Source organism: Pinus tabuliformis, chromosome 6 (assembly GCF_031772625.1).
Source record: "Pinus tabuliformis cultivar Carrire ecotype Pingquan chromosome 6, CPIR1, whole genome shotgun sequence".
NCBI lineage: Eukaryota > Viridiplantae > Streptophyta > Pinopsida > Pinales > Pinaceae > Pinus > Pinus tabuliformis.
In genome coordinates, this window is record NC_142292.1 from 236,170,807 (window position 1) to 236,193,405 (window position 22,599).

Consider the following 22,599-nt stretch of genomic DNA (forward strand, 5'->3'; position numbering starts at 1 on the left):
TGAAGCATTACCAATGTGGAAAATTCAAGCCTCAAACTTGTTGTTCATTGATTAGGGCAAGTTGAAGGAGTGATTCATGTGGAGAGTTCACTATTCAAACTTGTAATCTGGACAAATTTTTACTGAATTTTAAATAAAATAAACTAAAAAATTTTTAGGACAAAATCTATAACAGAGAGACTACGTCAAATTGAAAAGGTTGAAAGAAGCCATTCATAGACTCGCAAGGTGAAAGGCTGATTCATAGAACTTGGCAAGTTGAACGGGGTGATTCACTGATATAGGAGAGGCAATTTAATAATGAATTTAGAAACACCCGTACATTCATTGAGATTTAAAAATAGGATACAAACAGTGCACCGTATCTCGCTTATTAATCATAACAAAACAAGTTTCAACTAGCCTGACAGCCACACGCTGCCCAGATGTACCTCCCCTCATAGAAACCTGACCTCTTAGAAAAGCCAAATTAGACAACCTCGGAATATACCCACTTCACACTCTTCATTTCGCCAAGGAAGAAAAATCTCTATGGATTCAGCCTCCCTCTCCCGGATACCCGGGTTCAACCATCTGATATTCACAGAATCACAACCCACTTGCCCTATTTTTTAATACAGAATAACACCATGCTTCTCTTGTCTGGATTTTTCCTTTACATTCTATAATTGGAGTCACTGCCCTTTCAGAGGTCAAGCAATTACTGCAATTATAATACAGGTGAACAAGTCTGCCAGCCTTATTGTATTGTATTCTGTTTTGGCTCCCCTATTGATTGAAACGGTCTTTTCTGTGAAATTGACTGGCCTTACTGTTTGCAGGATTAGGGAAGTTCAATGATTAAGGAAGTTACAGGATTAGAGAAGTTGGGTTCAATTGAGAGAGAAGCGTTGTGATTGTTTGGGCAAAAGTAGAAAGCAGCGAGATGGGGCGAGGGAAAGTAGTTATGAGACGCATTGACAACACTACGAGCAGACAAGTCACTTTCTCAAAGCGGCGGACTGGACTGCTGAAGAAGGCGAAAGAATTGGCGGTTCTCTGTGACGCAGAAGTGGGAGTCATAGTCTTTTCCACCACCGGCAAGCTTCATCAATTCGCTTCTCCCAGGTCAGTGGCAATTATCTGATCCATCCATCTAACTGTATATTCCATTATTCCTTTTGTTTCTCTGCTGAGAACTGCACATATGGAATACATATAACCCAGTGTACAACCTGCTTGCAAGTCAAGTTCAGCGCCTAACATTTACGCTTCTGTGTTTTACCCAGGTTGAAATTAACTTTGTTGAAATTGTAAGTTAAGTTCAGCGCCTAACATTTAGGAAGTTAAGTTCAGCGCCTAACATTTAGGATTCTGTGTTTTAGCCGTGTTGAGATTAACTTTGTTGAAATTAATTTGATGGTTGATATGGGTAGTATTATGGAATTCTATAGGAATTTAATAGTTTTATCTAGCTTCAAGTTTTCAAGTTTTTTCTATATTATTAAAGGTTGAGTTTAAATTATAGAGGATGGTTTTGGTCACATTTTTGTGGTTAATTTTTTTTTAAGTTTGGTAGGATTACATCTATTATATCACTTTTATTTGGGTGGGGAATTGAACGGATGACTTCACATCAAACAGTGCCATAAGCCTTAACAAAGCACCTATCACAGTGTGGTGGACAATTTTTGTCGTTATTTTTAATTAAAATATGACACATTTTTAAAAACTTGAGTTTAAGTTGTTTAATCTATAGTTCTTCTATAAATTAAACTAACCTATTCCTAAATATTCCTGAAATCTAATATCACTTTAACCCATAATGAGATTCTAAAATATTCGTTAAACCTACCATCACTATGTGTGGAATGGGAATGTCCCATGACTAAGATTTTTAATTACCGTAACTTATTTTTTTGGTCCGTTAATCTCTTACTTTTTTCTTACGTTCGAATTTTGTTGGATTGATCCGCAACGCATATAAAACTGCTTACACCTGCTTACACGAGTTTCAGTACACAATCCATAGGCCTGTCAAATAGATAACGTTAGGTATTTGTAACTGGCGATAAATCTGAATTGAATTTAGACCAGTATATGCTTTCTTTGTTGATTTTCAAATGGTTGATTATCAAGATATGGCATATTATGTTAGCATTAGCGTTAGTCATGACATGTGAGTCTAAAGAGAATGGAAGTGTCTGATAACGAGTGAAAAGACTTTGAGCACAAGTTGGAAGAGTGTGAACATCAGTTAGTAAAGTTTGCACCAGTGAAAAGATTTTGAACATGAGTAGAAAGAGAGAACATGACTGAAAAAGGTTTGAACGTTACTCAAAGAAGTTTCAATGAAGTGTTAGAAAATGAGTGAAAAGAGAGTTTGAAAACGACTCAATAGTTTGAATATCATTCAAAGCAGTTTGAAGATGTCTAGAGAGTTTGAACGTGACTAAAAAAACACTTTAACTAAAAGTTTGAACGAGGGAAGAGAGAGTTTAAACGACCAGAAATTCACTTTAACACAACAAAACTTTATAACAGTTTAGGTAAAACTTTCGAAAGATTCATAATAGAATAGATTTAACAAATAGAGAAATGTAGAATTCTATAGATTATTTTATTATTAGAGATTTGTTGCGATGAATTAGATGGGATAATATTCTTAAAAAAATTGTTAATATTTCCAATATTATTTTTATACTAATGATTTGCTGAATGATATAGGAGTGGTCTATGCAAGCGCTCTTCAAGTTGAGCTAGATTCACCTCAGAGTTCATTTCCTATTTCTTTTAGTTGGTATGCGAGCAAGGGATCATAGGCCTATATGTGTGTCGTCTATTAAGGGTTGTCCATTAATTACCGTGAATGCTCAACAGAGTAAAGATTTTTTGTGTGAGTCGTTGTTGGGAGAGGTGCTTCAATTTGTTTGATCGTGGATCTGAGGTGGAAGATTTGCTTATTGTCGTCATTGGAGCAGACTTTGTGGTGATCTACCCAGCACGGCCGAACCTGGATCAGAATTTAAGGCGAGAGCTCGAGTGCCGGAGAGGAGACAAGAGGATCGACAGACACCTATTTGCATGGTGATGTTGACTCCTCATCGGTCAACTTGGCATTAGATCTGTGGCCGACCACGTGGAATTCTTGAGATGTGAGTAAATTTATCTGCGTGGAGACGTAGGAGCAAGTGGTTTATCTTTCTGCAAATAAAGTGGCCCCTGCAAATGAGCGTGTGGGGCTTGGAATTAGGATGCTGAGTCAATCGGTTGTGTGGTTCTAGGGTCACGTGGAGTCTTTCATCCCATTAAAGATAATTTTGTATGTTGTAGTTTAAAAATTATGTTTTTTTGTCTTGAGAATTTTGGAAATTTCGGTTCTATTTTGAAAAAAATTGGCAGCGATTTTTGTAAAGCTAAGTAAAAGCTGTTAAAACTCATAATTTTAGGCGTTTCTCAAGTGTTTGATGGTGCTGAAACTATTTCCACCATCAAAAACATGATTTAAACACTGCTTCTACAAGATTTTTTGAAATTATTTTGCCACAATTCCAACCACTTTTTGCCATCCCAGCAATTCCTCCGCGTCCATAGACGACTCCATTTTTCACTGTGATACGAGCCCCCGATTGGTGGAGATACGATTGTATTGGAGATACTTATGATGGAAAGTTCATTGAGTGTGGAGGATGTTGGGGATTTTTCTGGTAAAATCCCAAAAACAAAATAAACTGAACACTGAGACAATGCTCTGATTTTCTGCCACAGGATCTTAGCACAAGGAAGCTTTTAATTTATTTCTGAGAACAGAGTATTAAACACCCATAAAAGGATTTGTATTCATAAAATAAAATTCGTGATACAAAATTCATCCTCTTTCACTCAGAGGGATTCACCAAAACATACGTAGTGCTACTCTATTCATTCCTTTCCCATTACATTGTGTATACTACGCTGCTACATATTACATTTCATCTTCAACAATTAAAATTTCATTCACATGCACTGCTGCGCTTCTACCTTCTCACTCTCAACAGACAACCACATCAAAAAAAACATACAAAATCTCAATGATTTAATGAACAAAAATAGAGTCCCATGCTGTGAACTGCTCGAGGTTGTCCTTCTCGTCCTTGACTGAGCTGCACTTTAACTGCGGTAGCTGAGAATTCAATGTGCAAGAGTTGGATCATAACCTGCTTCTTCGCGTGCCATATTGTGAATTGAATGCAGCTGCCTGCTGCGCTGTACTGCTCCATGCTTGCTTTAACCAGTTCGCGCCACTGAGAAATCCTTCCCGCTTTGCCACTTTTAAATATCAAGGGTCCACACATATATATCTTTTCTATCGGGTCTGCCTTTCGGGTCGCAATGCATATCTTAACTGGCCAATCCTCTGAAAATTTATCAGAAATTATTTATAATGCTATCGGGTCCGTCCCATCGGGTCGGATACAGGTCATATGTAAAGGCCCCGTCCCTTTGGCTATCCCGATAGCGAAATGCCAATGTGATATCCGCCGATGCGATATATTTTGACTTATGCCTGGAAAACATTAAAAACACGGGAAAAATGCCGCTGGCGGAACTGAAACAACATGAAATAAAATGTTGAATACCCGTCGGGTCCGGCTCATCGGATCGCAAATATATATATGTGCGAAAGGCCCTGCCCCCTTTTGAGAGCGCCGTTGCGACATGCCGATGCAATATCGGCGATCGCTCATCGCAAAATATAAAAGCCCAGACCTCTTTGTAAGTCCTCCATTGTGACTCGACGATGCGATATCAGCGATCGCTCATCGGCGATGTCTTGTGTCCCGATCCTTGGTGATTTTCTGGAGCTGTTTTGGTAGGAATACATGCGCCCGATTATTGTCTTAATGCTGTTGCACGACTCAACTGTTGCGCAGTTGAACTTACGTTTTCAACGCTCCCCTTTAATTTCAACTGCTCGGCATTCAGTCATACCCAAACATTCTCTCAAAAATTCGAAGCTTTTCTGATCCAATGGCTTTGTCAAAATGTCTGCAGCCTCTTCCTGAGTCCTGCAATGTTGTAAAATAATTTCTCCATTGCTTACCAATTCCCTGATGTAGTGAAACGTTTTGTCAATGTGTTTCGTTCTCTTATGAAACACTGAATTCTTGGATAATGCAATAACTGAGCTATCGTCACAAAAAATTACCGTTCCTTTTGCGTGCTCCTGGCCTAAGCTCCTTAACATTCTTCTCATCCAAACTGCTTGACATGCTGCTGTTGTGGCTGCCACATATTCGGCCTCTGCTGTAGACAATGCTACAATAGGTTGTTTCTTAGAAGCCCATGAAATGGCCCCTGAACCCATGTGAAAAACATAACCGGATGTGCTTTTCCGATCATCTCCACTTCCAGCCCAATCACTATCAGTGTATCCAACTAGATCTGAACATTCTGAGACAGTATATAAAATGCCAAACATTTTTGTACCTTTAACATATCTCAGAATTCTTTTTGTTGTGTGCCAATGTGCCTCTTTTGGCCTCTCCATGAATCTGGAAATCAAACTAACAACAAACATTATGTCAGGCCTAGTTGCAGTTAAATACGTAAGGTTTCCAACTATGCTCTTATACAAGCTAGGATCAAAATCCTTGTTGTTGTCCTCTTTGCTGAGTTTTAATCCCATTACTATGGGAGTGATTGCTGCCTTGCACTCTTGCATATGGAATCTTTCCAACACTTCATTTACATATTTTGCTTGTGAAATAAAAATTCCATTTTCATTTTGATCTACTTCTATTCCTAAGAAGTATCTCAGCAAACCCATGTCAGTCATCTCAAATTCTTCTTTCATGACTGATTTGAAATTTTTAATGAGGTAGTCATCATTACCTGTAAAAATCACATCATCAACATACAACACTACAATTAAAATTTTACCATCCTTTTCTTTGATGTAGACAGTGTGTTCTCCCTCACATTTGTCAAATTCATTTTCCAGTAGATAGAAATCTATCCTACTGTACCATGCTCTTGGTGCTTGCTTCAGCCCATAAAGAGCTTTCTTCAATCTGCACACTTTGTGCTCTTGGCCTTTCTTCTCATAGCCTAGAGGTTGTTCAATGTAAACCTCTTCATTTAATACTCCATTTAGGAATGCTGACTTCAAGTCCATTTGGTAAACTTTCCATTTGTTTTGTGCTACTATGGACAGCACTGCTCTCACGGTTTCCATTCTTGCAACCGATGCGAAAGTCTCCTCATAATCTCTCCCATACTGCTGCTTGTATCCTTTGACAACCAGCCTTGCCTTGTGCCTTTCTATTTTTCCTTCAGCATTACTTTTGGTCTTGTAGACCCACTTAACTCCAATGACTTCTTTTCTTTTTGGTAGCTCAACCAGATCCCATGTCTTGTTTATTTCTATGGCATTGATTTCATCATCCATAGCTTCTATCCATTTCCTATCCTTAATTGCATCTTCGAAATGAATAGGGTCATCAACATGACAATACAAAGCAAACAAGGAATTCATTCCTTCATCATAAATGTCACTTAAATTTCTAAATTTCTTATCTCTTTCATTTGGTGTGCAAGTGCTTGAAGATGCACTTGAATTTCCTCCTTGTGGTGTGCTTGGAGAAGCACTCTCATTTATCCTCAAGGGTGTCTCTTGATGTCCTTGTGTTGGCTCTGCTATTTGGGGATGTATTTCAGCAATCTCCTCATCATCTTCATCATGAGACAAACAGTTTTTAACATTCACTGTTTTCTCTATGCTTCCATCCCAAGCTTCCTCCTCAATGCACTGAACATCTTTGCTCACAAAGAACTTCTTGGTAGATGGAATATACAACCTGTAAGCTTTGGATTCCTCACTGTATCCAATGAAAATACATTTCTCCCCTTTGCTGTCCAACTTCTTCCTCAGCTGATCTGGAATGTGTGCATAGGCCACACATCCAAAAACTTTCATGTGGGTAACTCCTTGCTTTCTCCCACTCCATGCTTCTTCTGGCACATTGTTCATCACTGCTTTTGTTGGACACCTATTCAAAATATATACTGCACAGTGTACAACTTCAACCCAATAATCATTTGGCAAATGATTTGTCTTCAACATGCTCCTCGCCATATCCATGATGGTCCTATTCTTCCTTTCGGCAACTCCATTTTGCTGCGGAGTCTACCTTGCTGTAAATTGCTTATGAATCCCATTTTCTCTACAAAACCATAGGAATTCCTTGGAGATATACTCACCTCCTCTGTCACTTCTCAAAACTTTGATACGCAGCCCACTTTGATTTTCCACAAGTGCTTTGAAATTTCGGAATTTTTCAAACACTTCACTTTTGTTCTTCAAGAAATAAACCCAAGTCTTTCTTGTAAAATCATCAATAAATGTTACAAAATACTGGCTATCTTCTAGTGATGGATTTTGCATCGGTCCACATAAATCTGAGTGGACAATCTCTAAGGGTGCCTTTTCCCTTATGCTTTTCCCTGATGGAATACTTTCTCTATGTTGTTTCCCCAAGATACAACCTTCACAAAGGCTCTGGTTTCTCTATGAATGGTAATCCTCTTACCATTCCTTTTCTGCTCAACAAGTTAAGACCTCCAAAGTTGAGATGTCCAAATCTCAAGTGCCACAACCAATTTTCATCCTTTGGCACACTTTGGAAAGCCCCTTGGGTAACTGCTGCAATTACTTCTTTGTTTTTCAAATCTGCCCTTATTCTGAGAGGGAACACCCTGTTCCTCATCATCTTCACTTCAGCAATACATCGTTTGTTGGGTGCTCTATCCATGATGGTGCATACATCATTCTCAAAGAAAACATTGTAACATTTTTGAACAAGTTGTCCAATACTCAAGAGGTTACATCTCATTCGAGGAACATAATAGACATTTGCTATGGTTTTCTTTTCACCTTTCTTTGTAAATATTTTTACTTCTCCTTTACCCATAACATAAATTTTGCTATCAGTCCCAAGTGTGACTTGTGACTTAACACTTTGATCTAAAGCAGAAAACAAAGCTATGTTTCCTGTCATATGGTTACTACAACAGGAATCTAGAAACCATATATCTTCACTATTTGTTTCAGCCATATTACAAGCTAACACATTACCTTGGCTAATATTTTCTCTAGTGATATTTTCACTAGATCTATTACTCATATCATGCTGCTTCTTTCTACATTCATTGGCATAATGCCCATATTTTTTACAATAATAACATTGGACATTGGATTTTTCATACCTTTGTCCTTGAGCATGGTGTTGTGCACTTTGTTGGTTGCTGCCTTGGCCTTGGTTCTGATTTGGATTGCTGCCTCTTCCTTGAGCATTTGCTCGACTGTTCCTTCCACCTCTATTTTGGCTTCTGCCTCTTTCTCTCTTGTTTCCTCTGCCTTGACCTCTTCCTCTTCCAAAGGACATCTAAGTCTTGAAGGCTTGTTCTAGAGATGAGTTTTCATTTCTACTCAACCTCTGCTCATGTGTTATCAGTGATGCATGAAGTTCATCAACTGAAAAGTTTGAGAGATCCTTTGTCTCTTCTATGGTGGTGACAATCACATGGAACCTTGAGGGTAGGACTCTCAATATTTTCTCCACAATCCTCCTTTCTTCAAGAGTCTCTCCATGAGTCCTTATCTGTGTGACCAGACCAATTACATGTGTGAAGAATGAGTCAATATTGTCTGACTCCTTCATGCACAGGTTCTCAAAATCTTTCCTCAGCAACTGTAGTTTTGCAGTCTTCACTTTCTCCATGCCTTGATAGGCTGTCTTGAGAGTTTGCCATGCTTCTTTGGATGTCTTGGCTGCTGCTATCCTTGGAAACACACTCTCATGCACTGACTGATACAAAAATACAAGGGCTTTTGAATCCTTCTTCTTGTAGCTCTTCAATAGATCTTTCTCTGCCTGAGTTAGATTATTAAACTCATTTTAATCTATTGGTTCTTTAAAACCATCTTCAACTATTTCCCATAAATCTTGTGAGGCAAACAGGGCTCTCATGGTTATTTCCCAATAGTCATAGTTTTTCCCATTAAACTGTGGGAGCTGGGTATTAAACATACCCATACTAGTGCTGGTACTGGCCATTCCTTGCAATACTTGACTATGTATTAAAAATCACTGAAAAATACCTTAGATTCTTTTTCATGAGACTTCACTCTGCTGGAGAAGTTGTTGCAGTGAAAAATTCCTTCCTTCAGCTTCTTTGACACCTTCAAAGAGCCTGGAAAGCTCTGATACCACTGTTGGGGATTTTTCTGGTAAAATCCCGAAAACAAAATAAACTGAACACTGAGACAATGCTCTTCTTTTCTGCCACAGGATCTTAGCACAGGGAAGCTTTTAATTTATTTCTAAGAACAAAGTATTACACACCCATAAAAGGATTTGTATTCATTAAAATAAAATTCCTGATACAAAATTCATCCTCTTTCACTCAGAGGGATTCACCAAAACATACGCAGTGCTACTCTATTCATTCCTTTCCCATTACATTGTGTATACTACGCTGCTGCGTATTACATTTCATGTTCAACAATTAAAATTTCATTCACATGCGCTGCTGTGCTTCTACCTTCTCACTCTCAACAGACAACCACATAAAAAAAAACATACAAAATCTGAATGATTTGATGAACAAAAATGGAGTCCCATGCAGTGAACTGCTCGAGGCTGTCCTTCTCGTCCTTGACTGAGCTGCACTTTAATTGCGGTAGCTGAGAATTCAATGTGCAAGAGTTGGATCGCAACCTGCTTCTTCGCGTGCCATACTGTGAATTAAATGTAGCTGCCTACTGCACTATACTGCTCCATGCTTGCTTTAACCAGTTTCGCGCCACTGGGAAATCATGCCCGCTTTGCTATTTTTAAATATCAAGGGTCCACACATATATATCTTTTCTATCGGGTCTGTCTTTCGAGTCGCAATGCATATCTTAACCAGCCAATCCTTTGAAAATTTATCAGAAATTATTTATAATGCTATCGGGTCCATCCCATTGGGTCAGATGCAGGTCATATGTAAAGGCCCCGTCCCTTTAGCTATCCCAATAGCAAAATGCCGATGCGATATCTGCCGATGCGATATATTTTGACTTATGCCTGGAAAACATTCAAAACACGGGAAAAAGGCCGTTGGTGGAACTGAAACAACATGAAATAAAATGTTGAATCCCCGTCAGGTCCGGCTCATCGGATCGCAAATATATATATGTGCGAAAGGCCCTGCCCCCTTTTGAGAGCGCCGATGCGACACGCTGATGCAATATCAGCGATCGCTCATCGCAAAATATAAAAGCCCAGAACTCTTTGTAAGTCCTCCATTGCGACTCGCCGATGCGATATCGGCGATCGCTCATCGGCGATGTCTTGTGTCCCGATCCTTGGTGATTTTCTGGAGCTGTTTTGGTAGGAATACATGCGCCCGGTTATTGTCTTAATGCTACTGCACTACTCAACTGTTGTGCAATTGAAATTACGTTTTCAACAGAGAAGATTTGTTATTCAGAGAAGATTCGTGTTTTGGTGCGTTTTTTGGGAGTCTGTGGCTGTGTGTTGCGAATTGGGGCAGATCAAGAGAAGAGAAGGAGCTTTATCATTGAAAGTCAGTGGAGCGTGGACGACAGGTGTTATGGGCGCCGTCAATAGAGCCCGATGATATGTCCTTGTTGAAGTTGTTTATGTGATGAGCTGCTAGAGTCGTGAATTTGTCATGTAGAAATGTGGAGTGCCATTGGAGAGTTCGTGGTTGGACATTGGCACCAGTGCGGGGGAATAAAATTCATCAGTTTGGTATTATTTTATTAGTGTTTCCCATCCTGGAGTGGGTAAAACCTGTAGCATACTTGTGTGGAGTGACTGATTTATCCACTTTTTTAGTTATAGTTCATATATTAATTATTACTTGTCCAAATTTTGTCGTATGTGACAGTGACCTTCACATTAGGATGGTGTCTTGCCATTGTAATAATAGCAAAAGAACCTCGGGTGATATTATGTTTTCACACTAATATCTAATTTCACAAGAAGATCTTCAGCTACTTCTCGGCCATGCCACAAACACTCTTTTTTTGTGGCAAACTGTCTTCAATAACGAGTGGTAAAATTAGTTGAACGGTCAAAGTTAAAGTGTTGAAGTTCCTTTTAAATTCTACTTTTTATTTGATTTAAAAGAAAAAGGGGGTTATCAATCGTTGGAGTTTTGTGATTGGAAGCCAAATGAGGCTCGTGTGGATCATAGGCCTACGTGGCTCAATTAACCAAGGAAATCTGTTGTTCATGGAACCGTAGCATGGAGGGAATTGTTGGGCGCAGCCCAATTTGGCTAGATTTTGGGTAACGAAGCCAAATTTTGTGGATAGAGCGCAGTGGAAAGGATGTCATTGGGCTTTGCGGCGAATTCCCCCCTTTTTGTAAAAGCATATAATATTGTAAAAGTTGATTTGTTTTGGACCATAGCCCCTTGTAATTTGGAAACTATGGTAATGTAGCGATCTAATCCTTCAATGTAATAATATATATAGGGATGAATAATAAAAAAGGATGGCATGAATGAATTGGATCTAGATCTATGTTTATGGTTTTATTTTTGTGATCTGTACTTTAGAGAAAGGGGCAAGGATCTACAGCTGAGTCCGTGGAGGCCTCGGTCTAGTGCTTAGTGTGCAGGCTGTGTGCATCTTACTGCATAGACAACATGCAATTGTGTGCGCAACTGAAGAACTGTTTGTTGTAACAAATTCTCTATTATAAGCAATAGTTCTTGTGGATGTAGTCCCACATTGGGATGAACCATGGTAAAATTTGTGTCTTTATGTGTTGATTTGCTTATTATATGCACTTTATGTCAGTATGTGAAGTTTGTCGATGTTTATGATATGTTTAAGTGATGAATGTAATTTTGCGAAGTAATATATAAATGTGAAGTAGTTTATAAGTGTTAAAGCATAAGAAAATACAAATTTACTACATCGCGGTATCCCTCAAGGCTGTAAAAACCTGGTTCTGCAAGCTCCCATAATCACTTCGGGTGAGACTATGATTTGTTTGTAGGTCATTGTGGAAAGGGCTAGTAATTGAGGGTTTTGTTGGTACGCAGTAAAATCCGAACCTAGGTCAACCCAACCTAAGCCAAAAAATGGTTCTGTTGCCAGAACCGGGATTTGTTTGAGGGATCTATTTATGTGGCATCCGTGAAAGAAAGAAATCCAAGATTGGGTATAAAAAAAGGAACAACAATTTACAGAAAAAAAGAATAGAAGCCCTCGCCTATCAACTGTCAATATGAAATATTCTTCGGTTCATTTTATGTTGAGCTATATGAGTGGACATCAAGGTTCACTGAGAGAAAGTATTGTTTTAAAGGAGACCAACCTATGAAGAGCTATTGATTTCTGGATTGATAGAATTTTGGGAGGATTTATTACTAAGTTCACGGTAGACTCAATTGTGTCCTACAGCGAAGCAGAATGGAATTTTTTCAAAGGACGGCGAGGTAAGTTCTTGAGATCTCTAAAACTCTAGATTAAGATGCTTTTGTGCAAAAAGGGAATTTTACAAATGCAGTTAGACTAATAGTTACTTATGTTTGGGAGAAGATCCAAAGAGGAAAATGGAACAACATGAAGTGGAAAAATATATAGAATAGAAACTAGAAAGAGATCTCGTGGCCAAAATCCAATTTTTTTTATATAAACTGACTATAGCCCTCTTTTAAGTGAGTTTGAAAGTGAAGAAACTTCCCTGAGAACCCTAAAGTAACTGCACAGTATTCACCCTTCAAGCCTGAAAGTTCTCCAAATCTAGAATCAAGTAGTAATTAGGGTACATTTGGGTATCCCCATCCCCTTACCCCCCTTACCCCACATCGCTCTTCCCTTACAAATCCCCCTCTTCCACCCCCTCCAAGAAGAACTATGGCCAATGATATTACTCTACCTATCTTTAAAGGGACTAGATCAAAGGATCCACAGAGGTTTTGGTTCTTATGTGAAGCAATATGGATAGGAAAGTAGGTCCATGACGAAAATATGAATATAACGCATCTTGTCATTAGATTCCAAGATAGAAATTTGACGTGGTAAACGAAATATTTGAGAAATGAGATTAGATCATTTGAACACATTAAAACAACGCTGGTAAAAGAATTTAAGAAGCCAAAGTCTGAGTCACAATGTATCACAAAATTAAAAGAAATCAAACAAAAGCCTACTGAGTTTGTTTGGAATTTGATCAAAGATTCAATATATTATTGGATTAGGTGAGCTTCGAAATAGCTCTGCAACAACATAAATAATGGTTTATAGTTTCACTGCTTCCACATATAGGATTTGCTTTGTCACAACAAAATATAGAAACTCATGTTGAAGCTTTAGAACTTACAATGAAATTAGAAGCTTCACCTATAGGGGATATCAATGCAGGTATGTAGCAGATTCCTAGTCAGTTGGAAAATTTGACTCTATAGATACAAGATATGTAGAAAAGTACGGAAGTAAGAGAGGAAGTGTGGTGTATAAAGTGTAAAGAAAAAGGGCATTCTAAAGAAAAATGCCCTCTCTTCAAAAACTACATGGCTAGTGGAACACCAAATCCTTTGAATCCTAGATCCAGGTTATAGTGTGATATATGTAAAATGAGAGACAAACTTCGAGCACATGATTGTTATTTGTTACAAAAATATGTCCAGACCCCCAGGAACCTGTACTACAAGTTCTACAAATCCGTGGGACAAGGTGAAAACAACTGTCGAGCTTATGAAATTATGATGGAGCACAATATTGATGCCTATAGAATGCAAGTTGAAGAACATGGACAAAAAAATTGTCGGGGTGGTTATCAAGGTCGAGGTTGAGGTGTTGGTCGAAGTGGTGGAGTTGGTCGAAGACAAGAATAGATTATCTGCTATAATTGTGGTTAGGCAGGTCATTTGGCAAGAGATTGTCAGAATCCTACCATGACATGTAAGTATCGCAAATATTTTGATCATGTAATTGAATAGTGTCCTATACTTATTGAAAAGATGCAAGAAAAAGTGAACCAACAAAGGACACTAAACATTCAAATGATGGCTGCTAAAACAAGAACTGATGAACCTCCCATATGTATTGTTATGAGAAGTGGAGCAGCGACCAGAAATGATAAAGAATATGGAAGGAAATAAATTGAGCATGCATGGGTTAGAAAGACTACTGAAAAATCCCCTGTGTTTGATATTCAAAAGGAAAAATAAGTCTTTATGGAAGAAAAACAAAGCTTTATGGGTGCAAGACGACATCTAGTGCACAACAGAATTAGAAGAATAGCTGTGGTGTATCATCGTCGACACAAAGCCAAGCTCTGACAATACAAGAACATGATGCAACATATAAGGTAGATACCTTAAAATATTTTCTTCAAACTTGTATGAAATTGTTGTGAGATCAAATTGCTATAGAAGGACTTCAGGAATTGATAAATTCTTCTGCATCTAAAGAAGAACCGTAGAATGAGATGCACGAAGTTAACAATTTACATAGATAGGAGATAACTGGAAAGGAAATAAGGCTTAACGCACAAATATGAGAATATGACATCGACCAAGTTATTTTAGATCTGGGATCTGAAGCTAATGTCCTGACAAAGAAAACTTGGGAGTTAATGGGTAAACCGAAGTTGCAATGGTCACCCATTAAGCTAAGAATGGTGAATCAAAAAAAGATTGCTCCTCTAGGAGGATTATCAAGCATTACAATGGACATTGAAGGGGTGTGCACTACTACTAATTTTGAAGTAAAAGAAATTGTGGATGATAGTAACCCCTATCCTGCATTACTTGGACTGGATTGGGCATTTCCCAACATGGCTATAATCAGTTTAAAGAAGAGGCAAATGATATTTGGAAGCACCAATATGAGAGTGATCATTCGCTTAGATCCATTAGAGGGAGCAAGGTATACTGAACCAATTAAAGACAAGTACAACGCAACTGATATAGATAACATCTATCATATGACAACAAAAGAACAAGACTGCGTTAACCCTACTGAAGGAAAGTTGAGTTGGGATCATGACAATTCGTGTGTTTTAGATTCATAACAAGAATTGAAAAATTGGAAAAACACGTTACATGAAGTGTTTACAAGGCGATGTGCAAAAGTCACTAAAGAAGTTCACGGTATGACAATTGAGGTATGTGACTTACCTTTTTATGATATTTTGGGTGACATAAATACTTTTCTTAAAGAATATGAAGAATAGGTACCATAGTGTCAAATACTTTTACCTCTAGATATAGCCCTAAAAGGTACTCCTGCAAGATGATGGGGTACACATAAGAAGAATGTAGGGACTTGGCAAGAATGTCAAAGGTTGATATGGATACGGTTTGGTGAGGTAGAAAAAGAGTTGGAAGATAAATATGATGGTCAAGTTGATCCTAGAGAGCATATCCAACTTTGCATGGTAGCATGGAAGGAGATTCCACGAGAAGAATGGTTACATGGGTTCGTCCATACATTGGAGACAATTCCTCCAAACCGGTACCTAGAAAAAGAACATCGACATGGTATTCCGAACTAGGTAGAGATAGCTGATGGGTTTATATTGACATTTAGATTTGGAAATGATTGTCCATATATAGATTAAGCCCTTCAGATAGCTAAAAAGAAGATTTTTGAGAATGAAATTCCAATCACCTAGCAGCTTGATTGGGCTGTGCAGCTACAAAATGCACTTGAATGCTAGAACATCACTAGAGAAGAAGATGAAGACCCTCACAATATTGACATATAAAGGTTATCACAAAGTGAATGGACCTAATTTAGAAATGTCTCATACAACAGATTCATTGAAGACAAAGAAGGTGAATATAGGATCAAAAGAGGAGCTAAAGTTTGCAACGATAATAGATTATTGGGAGGAAGAAATAGTTAGTAAATTTACATAATCACTTCATGTATATCATGAGTTTTTTCCCACTAAGTTTTCAGATATGAAGGGCATAGTAGGAGATTTAGGATTTATGAAGATTCCTCTAAAGCCTGATGTGAAACCAGTTAAGAAAAGGCCTTAAAGACTCAATCCAAAGTACATATAAAAAGTGAGGAGATAACTCGACAAAATGATAGAAGTTAGAATCATTGAACCTATGTAAGAATCAGAGTGGATAAGTCCTATGGCGGTATAAGAAAAGAAAACACAAGGAGAAATCATGATTTGTGTTGATTTAAGGAAGTTAAATGATGCATGTCAATATGACCCATTCCCTACTCCTTTCACTCATGAAGTACTGGACAATGTAGGGGGTCAGGAAGCCTATTCATTTACAACTGCGTTTTCAGGATGAGGTCACATTAGAATTTCACTAGAGGATCAACATAAGACCACCTTCGCTACAGAATGGGGTTCATATCAGTATACACTGATGCCTTTTTGATTGAATAATGCCCCTACCATGTTTTCACAGGTGATGGTTGCAGCTTTTAAAGCGAGAGAAAAGGCTTGGCATGACAAACACATTAAGCAAACAAAGTTTCATGTAGGAGACCTTGTTCTCCTCTATGATAATAGGTTTGTGAAATTTCCAGGGAAATTCAAAACAAACTGGTTAGGCCCATATTTTATTAAGTATATTACTGATGGAGGTGCAATGCATTTAGCGAAGTTAAATGGAGAATTAACTCAGGAAAATTAAATGGTAGCAGGTTGAAGTTGTGCAGAGATAACCTTGCCCCTACAGGGTTTCCCTAAAGAAGAAAGAAGGAAAGTCTTAGTGTCACGTCCAATTGAAAGTGGGCACTAGACTATAAACTATGCTGCAGAGAGAGATTCGACAAAGAAATTGCTTCGGTACAGTTGGGAATATGTCAAAGTTTGCATGAAACCATGATGTAAGGCAGAGGTTCGCTACATAGGGAACGTGTCGAAGCTCATCGGGAAAGTAGAAATATGATTGTTAAGAGGGAAAAGACACGCGTAAAGTTACATTTAAGACGACATCTTGGCAGAATTTAACGATAGATATGAATTTAATGACGAAATCTAAACAAAATTGGGACAAAATCAAATCTAATTATGAGTTTCAAACACCAGAATTGTTATAAATAGCCAATTCCCACTCAGTTTAAGAACTTTGCTGAATCAAGAGCTCGAGTGATTAATAGTGTGAAGAAGTTATAGGAGACTTTGTTGTGTATGTCGTCTAAGTGATCTTGGGAGGAGATTGTGTGGAATTTTCATGAGAAGGGATTTTCTGGATTCATGAAAGCTGTTGATATGTTTGCACCAATAGTTGGAACACCCGCAGTAGCATCACCCACAGTAGCAGCACCATCACCACAGAAACAATAGAAATCACCAAGGAAGAAGCAAACCAAGGAAGAAAGAACCCAGAAAAAGAAAGACAAGAAGCCTACCAAACCTGTTGAAACTTCAAAAGCATCCTGAGTAGGTCAATATTGGTGAAGAAGAAGTGGAATAAATACAAGCCGAGAAATGTGGCACAGTGTTCATCTCACCTTTGCCTTCATACATCCCATCGAGGAAGCCAAGTGCCAAACCACTAAAGGATTCCAAAGACGCGAAGTATGGGACATTTACACCACTATTGTTGGAAGCTGTGTCGTTTTCAGGAGAAATTTTAGGGAAAATTATGCAGCACATATTTACAGATTCTGATTTTAGTGATCGAAAGTACCCTAAGTTCGCACCAGATCGGTACTTGAAGCGGGTTCACTACCCAAAGGGTGGAGTGACGAGATTGGAACCACATTAGTTTTTGAATGGGTTAGCTAAGTCAAGACTTCTCAATATGTTGAATGTGCCTCACTTCGGCAGAAGTTCAACAAACATAACATTTGTGTGATAATTGTTGGTATTAATACATGATGGACACATTTGGATGGGGAATAAGATCCCCATAGACCAAATGTTGATATGGAGGATCACAAGATTACCATGCCAAGGGTGGAACCCCATGGAGGATTTTGTGGGAAAGGAAGGAGATTGCACTTTGGCTGACAATATGAAGAAGTATAGGTTGATCAAAGGGAAAAGGGGCTATGACATAAACTTGATCGGCGACCAAGAAATCTTCTTCACTGCACACATTTTGGCTGGAAATATTATGAGGAAGTGTCACGCAAATTAATTTCTTGTGTCGGTGGTGACCTTAGCAACACATTGTGCAAATGGATTCCAGTATAACTGGGATGGATACTTAGGAAAGGAATTCCTAGACAACTACCTTGAGGTCCAGGAAAAAGGTACACATCTCCATTATGCCTGTTTAATCTTGATCATTGCTATATTAGCATGGAAATAACCAAAGGACACACAGTTCCCTTCGGTCCTTCAGATGTATGTGAGGCCGCTAATATTTTTCAGATTATATCAAATGGATCTACACATGTTAGTAAACCAACATCTACACCTTTCGGGAGTTTGGACAAACAGTACAACCCTGTGGTGAGGTTCAAGGCATATTTTCATAAAGTGTACATACAAGTGCAGAGAGACATGAAGAAGAATTGTCATGCCTTGCCATATATGATCGAAGAGGATGATCTGGTAGAATTATTAAAGACATGACCCACGAAATGGATTACTCTGCTGGAGGAAGTAGGAGACAATGTGACAAAAGAAGAAGAGTTGGACATTTTGCAGCATGGCAAAGCCAGTGGAAAAGATAAGGAGCAAGAATTGGAGGAAGAGGAAGAGGAAGAAGAACACCAGGAAGAAGAACACCATGATGAAGAACACCATGAGGAGGACCCTCAAGGAGGCGAGGATACAACTAAGGAGACAAAAAAGGTAGAAACAGAGAAACCTGTCACAGAGAAGAGAAACATCCAAGTCAAAGATACCATTAAGAGAAGAAAGAAGCATAAGGTGAATAAAACAAAATAAATCACACCAATGGTTCTCACTAAAGGTGTCTTGGATCAAATCGAAGACAAGGTTCACGAGATAAAAATTGACTCCTAGAATAGGGTGGAAGATTGCTATGGCAAGCTTACCACAGGTATGCAGCAGATTATTGTAGAGCTGAATATCTTGGCGCAAACATCTAGACCACTAACGCAGATAGGCCACAAAATCCAGCCAAAAATACTGATAAAAACAACATTTGAGATGAGGATAATTCAGATACCTGCTAGAGGTCTATAGTTCAACACCGTTGAAGTCAAGTAGTAGAGAAAATGTTAAGACCATGTCAATATGAACATGGCAGCACTGCCCACTTCGGTCCTACATGACTTGCACCAAGGTATCACAAGTGATCTCAAGGGGCGTGAACAACGCACTTGACACTTAAAAATTCACATAGAACAAGAGCGCGTTGCACTGAATAAATAGCTTGACCAGGCCATTAAGGACAAGGAACAAGCAAAGTTATAACAACAGAGATTGAAAGAGGTGGTCAAAGGCACCTATAACGAAGTTGCAGACAAGGATGTCCGCAAGGAGGAATGAACAGAAGATAAGGTTGCGAAGATCGAACTCGTAGTCAAGGAATCAAAGAAGAAGATCACGGATGTACATTTTGAATATGAAGAAAATATCAGTGAGCTACAATTGAAGTTGCAGCCAGCCACGCCACTAGAAGTGCGTAAACAGAGGGAGATTGACTTAAAGACTAGGATGGCCAGCATCTCCGCAGCATTGGTAGACTGTAGAAAATTGTTGGATGAGAGCATGCAAATTTGGACTTTGATGCCGAAAGATCCAAAATTTTAGAAACTATAGGAGGAAATGCAACAAAAGCAAAATTAATTGGAGGAGAGTCATGCAACTGCGAGACTTTTCCAATCTCTCGAAGGCTCGCAAAAAATAACAAGTCAAAGGAGCTACAAAATAAAATTGAAGAGTTGAAGAAGAAGGAGCATAGTTTGATAGAAAGGACTCAACCTTAGCAACATTAGGCCCTCCAACTATCACTAGCATTGGATGAGAAGCTTCAGTAGCTTCGACAAAGGGAATCATTATTGCCAAAGACAGTTGTAGAACACATGACGGAAGCATTATTAGAAGAAGTGTGCAACGAGGAAAAGAAGCTAGAAAATATTCTGCAACAATTCAACATGACATACAACAACATTGCAGACAAGATCAGAGGAAAAGTAGTTGAGTGACTAAGGATCAGTCACATGTGAGTGTTGGGGGCTTGTTGGGTGTAGTAGAGTAGTGGAGTGCAAAGAGGACTGCATTATATTTTGGGCAAGGAATCTAAATTTTTTGGGTGGAGCACGTAGTAGAAAGGATGTTGCGGAGTGCAAAGTGGACGTGCAGCAGAGCACAACCAGGACCGCACAACAAACTCATCGCACAATATAGGGACTTCGCGGTGAAGCCCATCCTTTTTTGTAAAAGCATATAATATTGTAAAAGTTGAATGGTTTTGGACCATGGTCCCTTATATTTTGGAAACCATGGTATTCGGTACATGGTAATGTAGCGATGTAATATCTCAATGTAATAGTATATATAGAGATGAATAATAAAGAAGGAAGTGTGAATGAATTGGATCCATATCTATGTTTATGGTTTTATTTTTGTGATCTGTACTTCGAAGAAAGGAGCAAGCCTCTTCAACTGAGTGTGCGGAGGCCTGGGTCTGGAGCTTAGTGCATAGACCATCTGTAGCTTAGTGTACAGACAACCTGTAGCTGTGTGTGCAGGTGAAGAACTATTTGTTGTACAAAATTCTCTATTATAAGCAATGTTTCTTGTGGATGTAGTCCCAAACTGGGATGAACCACGATAAAATTTATGTCTTCATGTGTTGATTTGTTTATTATATGCACTTTATTTCAGTACTGTGAAGCTTATGGATGTTTATGATATGTTTAAGTGATGAATGAAATTATGCAAAGTAATATATAAGTGTGAAGTGGTTCATGAATGTGAAGTAGTTTATAAGTGTTAAAGCATAAGAAAATAGAACTTTACCACATTCCAGTATCCCTCAAGACTGCAAAAACCTGATTCTGCAACCTCCCATAATCACCTCAGGTGAGACTGCGATCTACTTGCAGGTCATTTCTGAAAGGGCCAGGAATTGAGGGTTTTGTTGGTGCGTAGTAAAATCTGAACCTGGGTCAACCCAGCCTAAGCCAACAAGAACCTGTTGTTCGATTTGACCTATTTGTAGATCTATTGGAGAGTGTATTGCAACATCTGAAGCTAGTGGCACAGACTGTGCTGTGTGCAATGATGATCATTTGAATTCATAAGTAGTAGTGATGGGTAAACAAAGGAGACTCAAACAAGTTCTAAGAGAACTGAATCAAAATAGGAGGAATAGTCAAAGGGCGGAATCAATGTATCTTTCAATTTAATATGAAGTGTTTCTAGTTGAAGCTGAAGGATCTGACTCTGATCAAAATGAAGATTTGGATCGATGTAGTAAATAACTTGATGAAATAAATGAAATCGTAAAAATATTAATGTCTACCCTCTTTCTCAGGTATAAATTATGAAATTGGGCAACTGAAATGAAAACAATACTATGGAAGGTAGATTTATTGCATTATGTTGAAGACGATTTGAACCATCATATGAGTAGAGATGCATCAACATTACATCTTATAACATATGCATTATATGAAAACATCTTATTCAGTATACTACATGAATATGGTGAGATTCAAAATGCAAAAATATTATGGGCATTTTAGAAATGAAGTATAATTTGAATGAGGCTGAAAATGATAGTTGGTATAGTGAAAGTATTGTTCTTGGAAAACATGATTGTGCTTTCAGTCTCGTAATTGATTATGAAATTGAAAATGGAAACATTGAGGCTGCAATGATGGATGATGAATGTGTGCCTATAATTGACATTCAACTATGTGATGAAGAAGATCAACCATTGATGTAGAATCTAAAATTTCTTATGAAGAAAGTCTCTTCGATGCAGAGACACATGAAGTCAAATTTGATGAGAATTATGTATCTCATGAAGAGTGGTTAAATTTTATGCATGAAAAGCATTGTATTGATGAATTTTTATTTGGTGAGAATAAATTCCTACCTCCATACATAAATCAAATGCAGGACAACGTGTTTGCATCAACAAAACTGATTAAAGAGGTTGAAGACATGAAACAACAAACTATGTGAGAAGAGAAAGATGAAGAAAGGAAAGATGTCTTAAAAGAGCAGGATGACGAGAATCAGTAATATGGTTTGTTGTATGATCTTTTATCTAACATTGTTTTTAAGTGTGCATACATTGGAAACCAGAAATAAGCAATAAAACTTGAAGTAATTGCAAACATTAAGGACAACTATAAGTTCCAATAACCTCCAGTAATTTTGAATACAAAGAACGTTAGCCTATAATCAAGATCAAGAAAGAGGAGATTAAGAATTCAAGTGTTCCATATTTGGCACAAAAAACGTAAAAAACAGGAGAAGCTCCACCACTATATTATGGCAAGAAAGGTGAAGATCAAAACTTCACCCAAAAATTAACAAGGATGGACCCTTTAGCAAGAAGGAAAAAATGAAATCTAAGCTATCAAGTTTTTTAGCTATCATTGTAAGCCTAGTTGAGACTGAGACCAAGAAGTGTATGTTATCCATATTATGATTTGATACATATCTCCATTAAGAGGGAAACTTGAAT

The 22,599-nt window shown here is 38.2% G+C and overlaps 1 pseudogene; it reads left to right on the forward strand.

Annotated features, from left to right (window-relative positions):
- The first annotated feature begins 925 nt into the window (after nucleotides 1–925).
- On the forward strand, nucleotides 926–3,263 carry LOC149258273 (agamous-like MADS-box protein AGL16 pseudogene; annotated as a pseudogene).
- The last annotated feature ends 19,336 nt before the right edge of the window (nucleotides 3,264–22,599 follow it).